The sequence below is a fragment of the Phyllopteryx taeniolatus genome, unplaced genomic scaffold, assembly GCF_024500385.1.
Source record: "Phyllopteryx taeniolatus isolate TA_2022b unplaced genomic scaffold, UOR_Ptae_1.2 contig_34, whole genome shotgun sequence".
In the NCBI taxonomy this organism is placed as follows: domain Eukaryota; kingdom Metazoa; phylum Chordata; class Actinopteri; order Syngnathiformes; family Syngnathidae; genus Phyllopteryx; species Phyllopteryx taeniolatus.
In genome coordinates, this window is record NW_026903272.1 from 24,319 (window position 1) to 38,982 (window position 14,664).

Here is a 14,664-nt window from a genome sequence, read left to right on the forward strand (position 1 = left end):
ATTAGATAACAATAACATTAAGGTGGGTAAACAGGAAGCACAGGTGCTGGTGTCAGCGATGCTGTCCACCGCGGTGGATGCAGAAAAGTCACGCCGGGTGGCGAGAGCCTAGCTGGACGTCAGGGGACGCGGAAGGATGGTCGCTAGCTGAACTCGATGAACGCATGTTCACGAGTCACGACCGAAGCGGGTGTTCGAGAGGTTGCTGAGAGAGACATTGGTAGGTCATAATTTAGCCTTTTTGTTTTTGTAAATAAATAATCTCCCCGCATTTCCTAGTTTACAATACATGACAACAACAACGCATAGTCCTTCGGTGAATGTGTTGAGTGAACATGAGCTTTGGGGATGGATCATTAACTGAATAAGAAAGCACTTGAATGACTATGTGAAAAAGAACTGAACGTGAACGAATGTTTTTGATAAACAGTTTTGAATGATTCAGTACACTCAAACGCTCATCACTATCAGTAACATAGTACCATGCTTAATTACCACACAACTACAACACTATTGAAAAAACTTATTTTTCATTAACCAATGATCAGGGGAGAGCGCGAACGCAGTCCCCCACTACCAGAAATTATGCAGTCGAGATTCCCACATTTGGGGAATTCGCAGAGGTCAGCACAACCAGAGTGCAATGGCTGAGCCTCGCCCTGAGTGAACCACCTTCTTGATCATGGTGTCTCCCCTGCCAGGTAAGTATGAGATGGACTCGGCGCGAGCACGCAAGTCATTCACGCGCACGCTATGTCAAGCGACGGTGTCATCATGAGCATGTGAACAACCATACACATAAGGGGCAAGCCGGAACATACGCTAGATGAAACGCTACTGTGTGCTAATACATGAAGAAATATGCTTCTTATTTGAGAATTTCAGTTTAAATTGAGACAGTAAATGGATACCCATAATGCACAGCGGCATCGAGACACGAGAAAATAACTTGAAAGTGGGTCATTCACACCCAGAAACATAGAAACCACCCATTCGGGGTACAACCTGAACTGGTTGCCAGCCAATCGCAGGGCACATGAAAACAAAGAACCATTCGCACTCACATTCACACCACCGTGCTGCCATGATTTAACTAATTAAAGAAAATCGAAAAACTGTAAACATAATTGGACTTGAAGAAAATAATGCATTCGTCCAGTCAAATGTCACACACTCATAACACTTTCGGGTACAACAGTTTGATGTGCGGCTCAAAACGCTACTGCCACCTCCTGTGACCTATTGTGTATGACAACCTTGGCTAATACTCAAGCAGGCGAGTGGTCTTAACAGTGGTTGTCAACTGTCACCCCCATGTTCCTAATGTTGTAAAGCCGGCAGCCGTGAACCAATGGTTAAGATCGTCGCCTGCCACCGAGGGGGACCTAGGTGTTCTGTAAATTGACTGTCTGTTGTACTAGAGCGGTTCCAACTACCGGAGACAAATTCTTTGTGTGTTTTGGACATACTTGGCAAATAAAGATGATTCTGATTCAAAACCCCGACTGGACCATCCGCCAAAATCCCCCGGACTCACACCTGTGGTGTCCTTGAGCAAGACACTGATACCCTGAAATGCTCCCCGGGCGCTTCAGCTTCCCCCTCCTCTTGTGTGTTCCACAAACATGTGTATGTGTTCACTGTGATGGGTTAAATGCAGAGAACAAATTTTGTGTGGGTGCATGCATGCATACATGCATGTTCATGACAATAAAAGATGAAATTGAGACAGAAAATGGTTACATAATGCACAGCGGCATCGAGAGACGATCAAATAATTTGAAAGTGAGGTCATTCACACCCAGAAACAGGTGTTTACGCAGGTGAAGGAAAAGTCTTCTACAGTGGTTCTCAACTGTTGTCACCCGCATGTTCCTAATGTTGCAAAGTCGCGACCTACTTGTACATGTACAGTATATTATATTTGTAAATGCCCTTTCAGATGAGTTTGCTGTACCGCCAAAGTCATATTGCCTGCCAAGACGTCCACCAGCCAGACTGGGCTGCTCTTTATTTGTTTACCGAGAGAACAAGGAAGCAACATTTCTTGTCACTTTTCAACTATGCTCCATGTGGGAACTTAATACGCCTGCGTACTGTACCGAAAATCAGAATAACAATGCACGTAAATTTTCTGCGACCCATTGAATCCCGAGAGCGACCAACCCCCGAAATGAGATTCATTGGTTTTACACTACATTCTGCACACTTCATGTCATATGATTGTTGGGTGTGCACGGTTAAGCATTTCATTACTTTGACCAAGTTGTGGGTGTGCAACATTCCTGGAGGTACTGCAATACCAGGTCGATGCGTGGAGTGGACGGAGCAAGCCCCTATTCCATCTCCCAGTTCCAAAAATAAATTTAATATATGGTCCCCGGATAGGAGACGTATCAGATATTAAACTGATAAGAACAGATCACTTTCTTTTCCCTTTTGAGCAATTTCATTGTTACTGCCAACAGAATATTACATCAGCTCTTTAAGTAGGGAGCACAGTTTTATCTTTCACATAAATTAAACATTGAAATGAGGGCAAAATAAATTACAGAAGTCATAGAAAAGTTGCTTAAAATTCTTCACTGTAATAATTATCCATCCATCCATTTTCTGAGCCAATTCTCCTCACGAGGGTCACGGGCGTGGTGGAGCCCATAGCAGCTATCATTGGTCAGGAGGCGGGGTACACCCTGAACCGGTTGCCAGCCAATCGCAGGGCACAGACAAACAACCATTCACACTCACATTCACACCTACGGGCAATTTAGAGTCGTCAATTAACTGAGCATGCATGTTTTTGGGATGTGGGAGGAAAACCGGAGTGCCCGGATTGAACACAGGCGGGGCCGGGGATTGAACCCCAGTCCTCAGAACTGTGAGGCTGACGCTCTTACCAGCCTGAACTGGTTGACAGCAAATCGCAGGGCAATTTGTAACTTATTTCTGAATAATTGGTAAAGTCTTCAGTGTTCTCTGGCATTATGTCCACTTGCACATTTTAATATGAATTCATTAACAATGAATAATAACCAAAAATACGTATTTTTAGAGTTTTATAATGAAGTCATTGTCCAATAGAAACACTTATTTAGCCTTTACGTAAGAACGCTGAGATCTCCCAGGTGACCTGAGCATCACTTTGGAATACAAGCGGTCAAGTTAGGTAAATTGAACAAATTAGATGACAAAATTCGTCAACAACTGAAACAAAATGTTAATACAGACTCCTCTAAGTTGTCAATCTCCTTCGAGTGACCAGTCATAAGATTTTAAGGAAGCAAAATTGGATACGTCACTTCACATCAATAGGTAAAGCTAATTGCGAAACACGGGGCCTTCTCGTGACCATACATTTCCTTTAGACTGTGATACTATACTACATACTATATATGACAACCAAACTAAATTTGTTTACGAATATGGATTTTCTTTTTCTATTGTTGTGTGTTGTCAAGTAATAATGGCTGATTATAGTTAAGTACTTCACAAGTGGTTGGTTTTGCGTTCACTCTGTCGTTTTTTGCATTAATTCTTGGGCAGGGCATGCTTACTGTTTTGGGGTATACGTTGAAATGTTTAATGGAAAATATTCAAGGATTTTGACGTTTCTGGCATGTTTTTATTCGATTATGAAGGCTTACAACATGAGGAACAGCAACATTGTTTAACTAAATAAGCGGAAGGGGTGTAATTCGCCTCCTCTGCGACGATGGTGCTAGAGTCCTACTGTCAGTTTCCAAAGCAGGAAACTGGAAGTATTGGACTGAGGCAGAGCCATTGATTTCAAAATGTGTGTTCATTTCAAAATGTTGAGCAAACAGCTATTCAGCTCGTGGACACAACATTATACCAACAACCGATTTTTATTCCAAATAACTCATTATTTTCTTCGGTCTTAATGCACGGCAAAAGGATATGCGTTAATGTCCGCATTCTAATGGAACGACGTGGACCACGTGACCAAGGAACACGAGCATCTGACAACATTCTTTCAATATAAACGTTGAAAAACAACACAGTTGACATTGGTTTCATAATTGTTGTTTGGCGTGTCCATATGTGACTCATCTGTGATTATCATGTCGATATGTGCCACCATAATTTTGGCGTGTAGGCTGGAGAATGAGGTCGTCTTTTCTGGCGTTATGTCGGCATCGCTTCTCGGCCTTTTGGCTAAGATCAAGTGGAGTATCTGTTCTTATCAGTTTAATATCTGATACGTCCCCTATCTGGGGACCACATATTAAATTCGTTTTTGGGACTGTGAGATGGAATAGGACCTGGTATTGCAGTACCTCCAGGAACGGTGCACCCCCACAAGATTGTCCAAATAATCATAAACTCAACCGAACACACCAATCAATCAGATGATATGAAATGTGTCACGTTCCCACAATGCAGTGCGTTAAAACAGTTGACAATCTTGATAAAGAACGGAAACACAGAGCATTTATACACGTTTGCATTGTCTTTTTGCGTGACAGGATGAGAATATTGGAGTATGTCAAATCTAGGTGGATTTTTTATTTGTGTTAAAAAAAATAGTCCAATTATTTGAATTTAAGACCGTCTGTTAAAATGGCATAGCGGTCAATGACACAGTCCGCTTCGTTCTGATCAAAGCAGTTCACTCTTGTTTCTTTTCAGATCGTATAAATCTTTCGCCTTTTACTAAAGTTTTCCGTGGGGAGGAACAACAAGAGTCTATGTCAAGTTTTTGATTCTCTGCGAAAGCGGAGCTTTCTCTTGCTGTGAAAAATCAAATTTATTGTCTGGATACATAATTGTGAAAGCTCTCCTGTAAGGAAGAACGGTTACAATCACTCACGAGTACGTTCAGCGGCACGGCGGCCGACCTGTTAGAGCGTCAGCCTCACAGTTCTGAGTTCAATCAGTTCAATCCCCGCCCCCGCCTGTGTACAGTTTGCATGTTCTCCCCGTGCCTGTGTGGCACTCCGGTTTCCTCCCACATCCCAAAAACATGCATTAATTGGAGACTCTAAATTCCCCGTAGGTGTGAATGTCAGCGCGAATGGTTGTTTGTTTGTATGTGCCCTGCGATTGGCTGGCAACCAGTTCAGGGTGTACCCCGCCTCCTGCCCGATGATAGCTGGGATAGGCTCCAGCACGCCTGCGACCCGAGTGAGGAGAAGCGGCTCAGAAAATGGATGGATGGATGGATGTACGTTCACTGCATAATATGTCGTTCCTTGCGCCAACGAATCACTCATCGTACTAGTTCGCAGTGAAATTCCGCCCGGGTTTTCTCCGGGCACTCCGGTTTCCTCCCACATCCCAAAAACATGCATGAATTGGAGACTCTAAATTGCCCGTAGGCATGACTGTGAGTGCAAATGATTGTTTGTTCCTATGTGCCCTGCGATTGGCTGGCAACCAGTTCAGGGTGTACCCTGCCTCCTGCCCGATGACAGCTGGGATAGGCTCCAGCACGCCCGCGACCCTAGTGAGGAAAAGCGGCTCAGAAAATGGATGGATGGATGGATGTTTGGCGTGTCCATATGTGACTCATCTGTGATTATCATGTCGATATGTGCCACCATAACTTTGGCTTGTAGGCTGGAGAATGAGGTCGTCTTTTCTGGCGTTATGTTGGCATCGCTTCTCGGCCTTTTGGCTAAGATCAAGTGTAGTATCTGTTCTTATCAGTTTAATATCTGATATGTCCCCTATCCGGGGACCATATATTAAATTGATTTTTGGAACTGGGAGATGGAATAGGTGCTTGCTCCGTCCACTCCACGCATTGACCTGATATTGCAGTACCTCCAGGAGCAGTGCACCCCCACAAAATGGTTGAAACAAGTGTGTATCTCTCAGTCATATTTCTTCATGTATTAGCACACAGTAGCGTTTCATCTAGCGTATGTTCCGTTGTGGGTGTGGTTGTTCACATGCTCATGATGACACCGTCGCTTGACATAGCGTGCGCGTGAATGACTTGTGTGCTCGCGCCCAGTCCAGCTCATACTTACCTGGCAGGGGAGACACCATGATCAAGAAGGTGGTTCACCCAGGGTGAGGCTCAACCATTGCACTCTGGTTGTACTGACCCCTGCGAATTCCCCAAATGTGGGAATCTCGACTGCATAATTTCTGGTAGTGGGGGACTGCGTTCGCGCTTTTCCCTGATCATTGGTTAATGAAAATGAACAGGCTGTATTCCATAGTGATGTAGTTGTGTGTTAATTTAGCATGGCTTAAATGTTTATAAGCTGTTTTGTTACTTTGTTTTCAAATGCTTTTAGTCATGTAAAGCACATTAAGTTAGCTTGTGTATGAAATGCGCTATATCCTCCTGAGAATCAAGGAAAAAAAGTGTCTTTCAATTGATTTATATTGTGATTTCCTGACTCCTTGGAGCTAAAACAACAACTCACAATTTAGAGATTTAAAAAAAAACATTTTTAATTTTGATTTTATAGCATGTCTACTGTAGTTGACAGCAGAACGATTTTACCATAACACAACAAAATTATAACAGGCTGAAATGAAATAAAAAATATCAATCTTTTTTTAAAAAAACAGCACATTTGGCCTGTGTTTCTGTTCAACTGTGAAACAAAAAGGCTATTATATCATACAGACTTGAGCTTTAACATGTTTGTCCTCTCAAGTCAGGAGGCCTAAGGAGCACAGGTTTCAATGTGTTTGCTTCTCCTCAGCTTCCTCTTTTCTTCATGAATAAGTTCTTAGTTATGGTACTCCAGGAAGCAGTTTCTCTTCTTTGTAAGGCAGAGGAACATCTTGCAACTTATGCATCGCATGTATGTTTTGCCCTTGAAACCTTGGTTTCGGCACCTCTCTGCATGGTTGCAGTCTTCCATTTCTGGCAAGTGCCTGGCCCCATATTTTCTTAACGATGATTCTCGTTGTGGAATTCTCTTCTTCACTTACCTCATGCTCCTCTATCCTCTTGTCAGCATTGTCAGGATCTAGGTCGTTCAGCAGGTCATTTGCCTGATGCAGTTTCAAGTCCAGGAACTGTTCAGTTTTTTTCGAATCAGTTAAGCACTTTGATGTCAGACTTGTACTGGATCCAGGAATTTGTGATGGCAACATCAAAGAAATAAGTAATCACACGCGTGGTCCATTTCTTGGTTCTGCTTGCCATGCGATAAAAGCTCAGCATTCGGTCACAGAGGTCCACACCACCCATGTTGTCATTGTACTCCCTGATGACTGCGGGTCTTCTCACTTGGACCTGGATCTGGTCTTTGTCTTTGTTCGACCATCTGATGCAGACATCTTCAAGATTTTTCCCGTGTGCAGTAGAAGCCATCAAAACTGGCTTGTTGTCAAACCAATTTGTTATTGCCAACTCTGGACTTCTCCTGACTATCATCACTGACGATCCCGTCCCTTCTCTTTTCAATTTTTTGTCATCAGTCAACCGACATGGCTTTGGGACACCTTTTTTTGTTATGGTCTCAATTGCCGGAAGGCCCTTGGTCAGCAATTCATCCATGTGGTTAATTTACGTGAAGTAGCGGTCGAAGTACAGCGGACTTCCTGTGGGAACAGTTTCAACCATGCGTAGTACTGCCACTGCCCCAATTCTCAACCTTTGACCAGCAAATGTATTCTTCCCTTGATATACGGTCCAACATCAGGAGAAGCAAGGACAAATACCTTTAAGCCTGTAGGGTATGGCTTACATGGAACAAATTGCCTGATGGGACAGCGGCCTGTAAAAGGGATCATTTGCTCATCGATGCAGACTTTTCCTGGTTTCGGGAAGCTAAGGCAGCCTCGCCTTGCTCTGTCCAGAAGAGGCCTGACTCTCCAAATAATGTCTTTCCTCTGTTACATCCAGGTCATTGACAATCTTCAGTGAGTTTCTCAACCTGAAGAACCTGTTCCTTGTCATTTTTTGGCTTATTATTACTTATCTTATTACTTACTATTACTTATCTTAAGTATCCATCTATCGAGTTATCATACGTGCTGGTCTTGGCTCACAGAGGACGACGGTTTTCCTGTTCATGTGTGTCTGTCAGATCATTTGATGAGTCTCCTGCCTCTTCTTCTGAGCTTTCGCTCTTCTCCAGCCTAAGCAAGCTCATTGTTTGCAATTTCTTCATCTGACAATTCCAGAACTGAATTTTCTTCCATTCTTTGGTACAAAATTTGCCTCACTTTTGCCTCATACAATAGTGCCACAATTAAAGAGGTTGAAATAAATAGTTATAACCTTATCTATCTATCTGTCTATCTATCTATCTATGTATCTATCTATCTATCTATCTATCTATCTATCTATCTATCTATCTATCTATCTATCTATCTATCTATCTATCTATCTATCTATCTATCTATCTATCTATCTATCTATCTATCTATCTATCTATCTAGCTATCTATCTATCATTATTTTATTCAGAGAATACATTCAGCATGTTTATAACCCCACAAAGAACTGTGTTTTGGGGCAGAAAATGGAATGTAAACAAAGAACTTGAAAGCTATTTAGCTATGAGCTAACACTATCAAATCATCCTCATGTCCATTACAGTAGACATTTATAAAAGGGCTCTAATTTTTACGAACAAAACGTTCAACAGAACTCTGACTCCAAATTATGACTCATAACATGTTGATAAACAATAATATATGATTGCCTTTGGTGAAAAAAACATTATCCGTGTAATATTTAACTTTCCATTTCTCTTTTCCTGGCATTTGTGTTTTGCTGCATTCTCCATTTTGTCTCAGGAAGAAAGCACAGCCGCTTCGAAGCCACCCAAACACATGAGATCATTGGAAAGGCCAGGATGTCCTCGACTGCGCTGTGCGTCGAAACAGTTGACAAGGAAAACTAAGCGTCGATACAGGTTTAAATTGTCTTTTTGCGTTAAAAGATGAGACTTTTGGAGTATGTCAAATGTAGATGAAGAATTTATATTTGGATTCAAAAGAAATAGTGGCACTTTTGAATTTAAGACCGTTTGTTAAAATGGCATGGTGGACAATGACATAGTCCGCTTCGCTCTGACCAAAGCAGTTGACTCTTGTTTCTTGTCAGATTGTGTAAATCTTTTGCTTTTTACAAAAGATTTCAATGGGGAGGAACAAGAAGAGTGTAACTCAATTTTTTTATTCTCTGCACAAGTGGAGCTGACTTTGCACTGTAAAAAATCAAAATACTTAATGGTGTTGTTATATTCATACGGTGTTAATAATAATAGTGTTAGCTAATCCTCTCCTTGAGCTGTCATCTTATTGTGGTGGAGGGGCTTGTGTGTCCCAATGATCCTAGGAGCTAAATAGTTTGGGGTTTTATGCCCCTGGCAGGGTGCCCTATGGCAAACAGGTCCTCGGTGAGGGACCAGACAAAGCACGGCTCAATGACCCCTTATGATGACGACAAAAAATGGACTCAGGTTTCCCTTCCCATCCATCCATTTTCTGTACAGCTTATCCTCACAAGGGTTGCGGGCGTGCTGGAGCCCATCCCAGCTCAAATGATTCTCTAGCATATTAGACAAAAGTTAAAACACCAATGACTGTCTGAAAAACGTTATTGGCCGTCAGATAGCTACAGTACTGCGCAACAAGACACATGACAAGGCTAAAAATAAACTACCTTTTGGATTCATACGCGACGAAGACGCGGAGTTAAATGTCTTGTGCGGAGCCGATCGATGACGTCATTGATCGGATCGGCGGGGCCGGGGATTGAACTGATTGAACTCAGAACTGTGAGGCTGACGCTCTAACCAGTCGGCCGCCGTGCCGCTGAACGTACTCGTGAGTGATTGTAACCGTTCTTCCTTACGGGACAGCTTTCACGAGCATCCGTTTCTCCAAGCTAACGACTAATGTTGGGTCAAGCACATGAAAACAAGCACACATATTTAAAATAAATGTAAATTCATAATAAATGTACGCATGCATACAGACATATTCCCCGGTGTCCCTAATGCAATTATTAAAACCTTTTAATTAATAACAACACAAATGCAAAGAAGCTTACATAGCACTTCTCAAACCACTCAAAGACACTTTAGAGTAATCAGATGAATGCATTGAAGATAAAATAGGGAATGAATCAGATTTATGTATCCAGACAATAAATTTAATTTTTCACAGCAAGAGAAAGCTCCTCTTTCACAGAGAATCAAAAAAATGAAATAGACTCTTGTTGCTCCTCCCCACGGAAATCTTTAGTAAAAGGCGAAAGATTTATACGACCTGAAAAGAAACAAGAGTGAACTGCTTTGGTCAGAACGAAGCGGACTATGTCATTGTCCACCATGCCATTTTAACAGACGGTCTTAAATTCAAACAATTGGACTATTTTTTTAACACAAATAAAAAAATCCACCTACATTTGACATACTCCAATATTCTCATCCTGTCACGCAAAAAGACAATGCAAACGTGTATAGATGCTCTGTGTTGCCGTTCTTTATCAAGATTGTCAACTGTTTTAACGCAATGCATTGTGGGAACGTGACACATTTCATATCATCTGATTGATTGGTGTGTTCGGTTGAGTTTATGATTATTTGGACAATCTTGTGGGGTGCACCATTCCTGGAGGTACTGCGATACCAAGTCGATGCGTGGAGTGGACTGGAGCAAGCCCATATTCCATCTCCCAGTTCCAAAAATCAATTTAATATATGGTCCCCGTATCAGATATTAAACTGATAAGAACAGATACAACACTTGATCTTAGCCAAAAGGCTGAGAAGCGATGCCAGAAAAGACGAAACAAGCCAAAGTTATGGTGGCACATATCAACATGATCATCACAGATGAGTCACATATGGACACGCCAAACAACAATTATGAAACGAATGTCAACTGTGTTGTTTTTCAAAATTTATATCGAAATAATGTTGTCAGATGCTCGTGTTCCTTGGTCACGTGGTCCACGTCGTTCCAACAGAATGCGGGCATTAACGCATATCCTTTAGCCGTGTATTAAGTCTTAAACAACCAAAGAAATAATGAGTTATTTGGAATAAAAATAGGTTGCTGGTATAATGTTGTGGCCACAAGCTGAATAGCTGTTTGCTCAACATTTTGATGAAAAAACATCAATGGCCTTGCCTCGCTCAACTACTTCCTCTTTCCTGCTTTGGGAACTGACATTAGGACTCTAGTGCCATCGTCGCAGAGGAGGCGAATTACACCCCTTCCACTAATTTAGTTGCACAACGTTGCTGTTCCTCATGTCGTAAGCGTTAATAATCGAATAAAAACGTCAAAATCCTTGAATATTTTCCATTAAACGTTTCAACGTATACCCCAAAACAGTAAGCATGCCCTGCCCAAGAATTAATGCAAAAAATGACAGAGTGAAAGCAAAACCAACCACTTGTGAAGTACGTAACAATAATCAGCCATTATTACTTGACAACACACAACAATAGAAAGAGCAAATCCATATCCGTAAACAAATTTAGTTTGGTTGTCATATATAGTATGTAGTATTGTATCATAGTCTTAAGGAAATGTATAGCCACGAGTAGGCCCCGTGTTTCGCAATTAGCTTTACCTATTGATGTGAAGTGACATATCGAATTTTGCTTCCTTAAAATCTTATGACTGGTCACTCGAAGGAGATTGAAAATTTAGAGGAGTCTGAATTAGTCGTTGATGGCGAAAATGCAATTTTGTCATCTAATTTGTTCAGCTTACCTCACTTGACCGCTCGTATTCCAAAGTGATGCTCAGGTCACCTGGGAGATCTCAGCGTTCTTACGTAAAGGCTAAATAAGTGTTGCTATTGGACAATGACTTCATTATAAAACACAGAAAATAAGTATTTTTGTGATTATTCATTGTTCATGAATTCATATTAAAATGTGCAAGTGGACATAATGTCAGAGAGCACTGAAGACTTTACCAATTATTCAGAAATAAGTTACAAATTGCCCTGCGATTGGCTGGCAACCACTTCAGGGTGTACCCCGCCTCCTGCCCGACGATAGCTGGGATAGGCTCCAGCATTCCCGCGCTACTTAAAGAGCTGATGTAATATTCTGTTGGCAGTAACAATGAAATTGCTCAAAAAGGAAAAGAAAGTGATCTGTTCGTATCAGTTTAATATCTGATACGTCTCAGGCAGGGAAAGCTGTGCACCATCAAGACTGTGTCTAGTGGGGATGTGGCGCTGCTGACCTCGACTCGGGACGTTGTGAGTCGGGTGACTGGGGTGATGGTCCCCCTTTTTAAGAAGGGGGACCCGAGGGTGTGTTCCAACTAGAGGGGGATCACACTCCTCAGCCTCCGTGGTAAGGTCTATTCAGGGGTGCTGGAGAGGAGGGTCTGTCGGGAAGTCGAATCTCAGGTTCAGGAGGAGCAGTGTGGTTTTCGTCCTGGCCGTGGAACAGTGTACCAGCTCACCCTCGGAAGGGTCCTCGAGGGTGCATGGGAGTTCGCCCAACAAGTCTTCATGTGTTCTGTGGACTTGGAGAAGCCGTTCGACCGTGTCCCTCGGGGAGTCCTGTGGGGGGTGCTTCGTGAGTAGGGGGTACCGAACCCCCTGATATGGGCTGTCGGGTCGCTGTACGACCGTAGTCAGAGTTTGATCCGCATATCCGGCAGTAAGTCGGACTCGTTTCCGCTGAGGGTTGGACTCCACCAAGTCTGCCATTTGTAACCGATTCTGCTCATAACATTTATGGACCGAATTTCAAGGTCTTGTTCGGTGGATCGGTGTTGCGTCTACAGTGATGCGGACTTTGTATCGGTCCATTGTGGTAAAGAAGAAGCTAAGCCGAAAGGCGAAGCTCTCGATTTACTGGTCGATTTACGTTCCTACCCTCAGCTATGGTCAAGAGCTGTGGGTCGTGACCGAAAGAACAAGATCCCGGATACAAGCGGCCGAAATGAGTTTCCTCCGCAGGGTGTCCGGGCTCTCCCTTAGAGATAGGGTGAGAACCTCGGTCACATTGAGAGGAGCCAGATGAAGTGGCCACGGATTCTGATACGGATGCCTCCCGGACGCCTCCCCGGTGAGGTGTTCCGGGCACGTCCCACCGGGAGAAGACCCCGGGGACGACCCAGGACACTACGTCTTTTGGCTGGCCTGGGAACGCCTCGGGATCCCCCCGGAAGAGCTGGATGAAGTGGCTGGGGAGAGCCGTACAACATTCCACTTTTCTCCTATGCTCAATGTCCAAACTTAATACACTTCTGTACAATACTGAAAGTGAGAATAACAGAAAAACCCCAGAGTTGAGAGTCACTTGTTTACCTTCGGTTCAGATTATGAGATATAGTTCAAGTCATTGGATTGATGGCTCAATTGATATTTGTTTTGACCAAATTGTGTGGGTGCACCGTTCCTGGAGGTACTGCAATACCAGGTCAATGCGTGGTGTGGACGGAGCAAGCTCTTTATCCATCTCCCAGCTCCAAAAATCAATTTAATATATGGTCCCTGAATAGGGGACGTATAAGATATTAAACTGATAAGAACAGATACTACACTTGATCTTAGCCAAAAGGCCGAGAAGCGATGCCGACATAACGCCAGAAAAGACGACCTCATTCTCCAGCCTACACGCCAAAGTTATGGTGGCACATATCGACATGATAATCACAGATGAGTCACATATGGACACGCCAATCAACAAATATGAAACGAATGTCAACTGTGTTGTTTTTCAACGTTTATATCGAAATAATGTTGTCAGATGCTCGTGTTCCTTGGTCACGTGGTCCACGTCGATCCATTAGAATGCGGAGATTAACGCATATCCTTTAGCCATGTATTAAGTCTGAAACAACCAAAGAAATAATGAGTTATTTGTAATAACAATCGGTTGCTGGTATAATGTTGTGGCCACAAGCTGAATAGCTGTTTGCTCAACATTTTGACGAAAAAACATCAATGACTCTGCCTCGCTCAACTACTTCCTGTTTCTTTCTTTGCTAACTGACAGTAGGACTCTAGCGCCATCGTCACAGAGGAGGCGAATTACACCCCTTCCACTAATTTGGTTACACAATGTTAAAATTTGTCATGTGATAAGTGTTAATAATCGATTAAAGACATGCCAGAAACGTCAAAAGACATGAATATTTGCCATTAAACATTTCAACTTATATCCAAAAACAGTAAGCATGCTCTGCACAAGAATTCATGCAAAAAAAACGACAGAGTGAAAGCAAAACCAACCACTCGTGAAATATTTAACTATTTTTAACCATTATTACTGAAAACATACAAAAAGTAAACAAATATAGTTTGGTTATAATACTTAAGTATAATAATCTTAAGGAAATGTATGGTCACGAGTCGGCCCCGTGTTTCACAATTAGCTTTACCTGTTGATGTGAAGTGACATCATATCCAATTTAGCATCTTTAAAATCTTCTGACTAGTCACTCGGAGGTTGACAACTTACAGGAGTCTTTCTTCCGTATTAAAATTTTCTTTCAGTAGTTGATGGCGAAAATGCAATTTTATCATCTCATTTGTTAAGCTAACCTAACTTGACCACTCGTTTTCAAAAGTGATGTTTAGGTCACTTGGGACATCTCAGTGTTCTTATGTAAGGGCTAAATGAGTGTTTCTATTGGACAATGACTTCCTTATTAAATTATTTTAAAAATATATATATTTTGTGAGTCTTCATTGTTAATTAATTCATATTAAAATGTGCAAGTGCACATAATGTCA

At 42.3% G+C, this 14,664-nt stretch overlaps 7 non-coding genes and 3 pseudogenes across 7 annotated transcripts; 5 read left to right on the forward strand and 5 right to left on the reverse strand.

Annotated features, from left to right (window-relative positions):
* Nucleotides 1–545: 545 nt before the first annotated feature.
* Nucleotides 546–709, reverse strand: LOC133473688 (U1 spliceosomal RNA). The gene has a single exon (XR_009787191.1). It is a non-coding gene; the product is annotated as a U1 spliceosomal RNA (small nuclear RNA).
* Nucleotides 710–2,269: 1,560 nt separating this feature from the next.
* Nucleotides 2,270–2,448, reverse strand: LOC133473683 (U2 spliceosomal RNA; annotated as a pseudogene).
* Nucleotides 2,449–4,156: 1,708 nt separating this feature from the next.
* Nucleotides 4,157–4,320, forward strand: LOC133473682 (U2 spliceosomal RNA; annotated as a pseudogene).
* A 310-nt stretch (nt 4,321–4,630) lies between these two features.
* Nucleotides 4,631–4,743, forward strand: LOC133473687 (U5 spliceosomal RNA). The gene has a single exon (XR_009787190.1). It is a non-coding gene; the product is annotated as a U5 spliceosomal RNA (small nuclear RNA).
* An 875-nt stretch (nt 4,744–5,618) lies between these two features.
* Nucleotides 5,619–5,809, forward strand: LOC133473692 (U2 spliceosomal RNA). The gene has a single exon (XR_009787195.1). It is a non-coding gene; the product is annotated as a U2 spliceosomal RNA (small nuclear RNA).
* A 179-nt stretch (nt 5,810–5,988) lies between these two features.
* Nucleotides 5,989–6,152, forward strand: LOC133473677 (U1 spliceosomal RNA). Its single transcript, XR_009787185.1, has one exon. It is a non-coding gene; the product is annotated as a U1 spliceosomal RNA (small nuclear RNA).
* Nucleotides 6,153–9,025: 2,873 nt separating this feature from the next.
* LOC133473689 (U5 spliceosomal RNA) lies at nt 9,026–9,139 on the forward strand. The gene has a single exon (XR_009787192.1). It is a non-coding gene; the product is annotated as a U5 spliceosomal RNA (small nuclear RNA).
* A 981-nt stretch (nt 9,140–10,120) lies between these two features.
* On the reverse strand, nt 10,121–10,234 carry LOC133473686 (U5 spliceosomal RNA). The gene has a single exon (XR_009787189.1). It is a non-coding gene; the product is annotated as a U5 spliceosomal RNA (small nuclear RNA).
* Nucleotides 10,235–10,543: 309 nt separating this feature from the next.
* Nucleotides 10,544–10,724, reverse strand: LOC133473681 (U2 spliceosomal RNA; annotated as a pseudogene).
* A 2,584-nt stretch (nt 10,725–13,308) lies between these two features.
* On the reverse strand, nt 13,309–13,499 carry LOC133473679 (U2 spliceosomal RNA). The gene has a single exon (XR_009787187.1). It is a non-coding gene; the product is annotated as a U2 spliceosomal RNA (small nuclear RNA).
* Between the last annotated feature and the right edge of the window lie 1,165 nt (nt 13,500–14,664).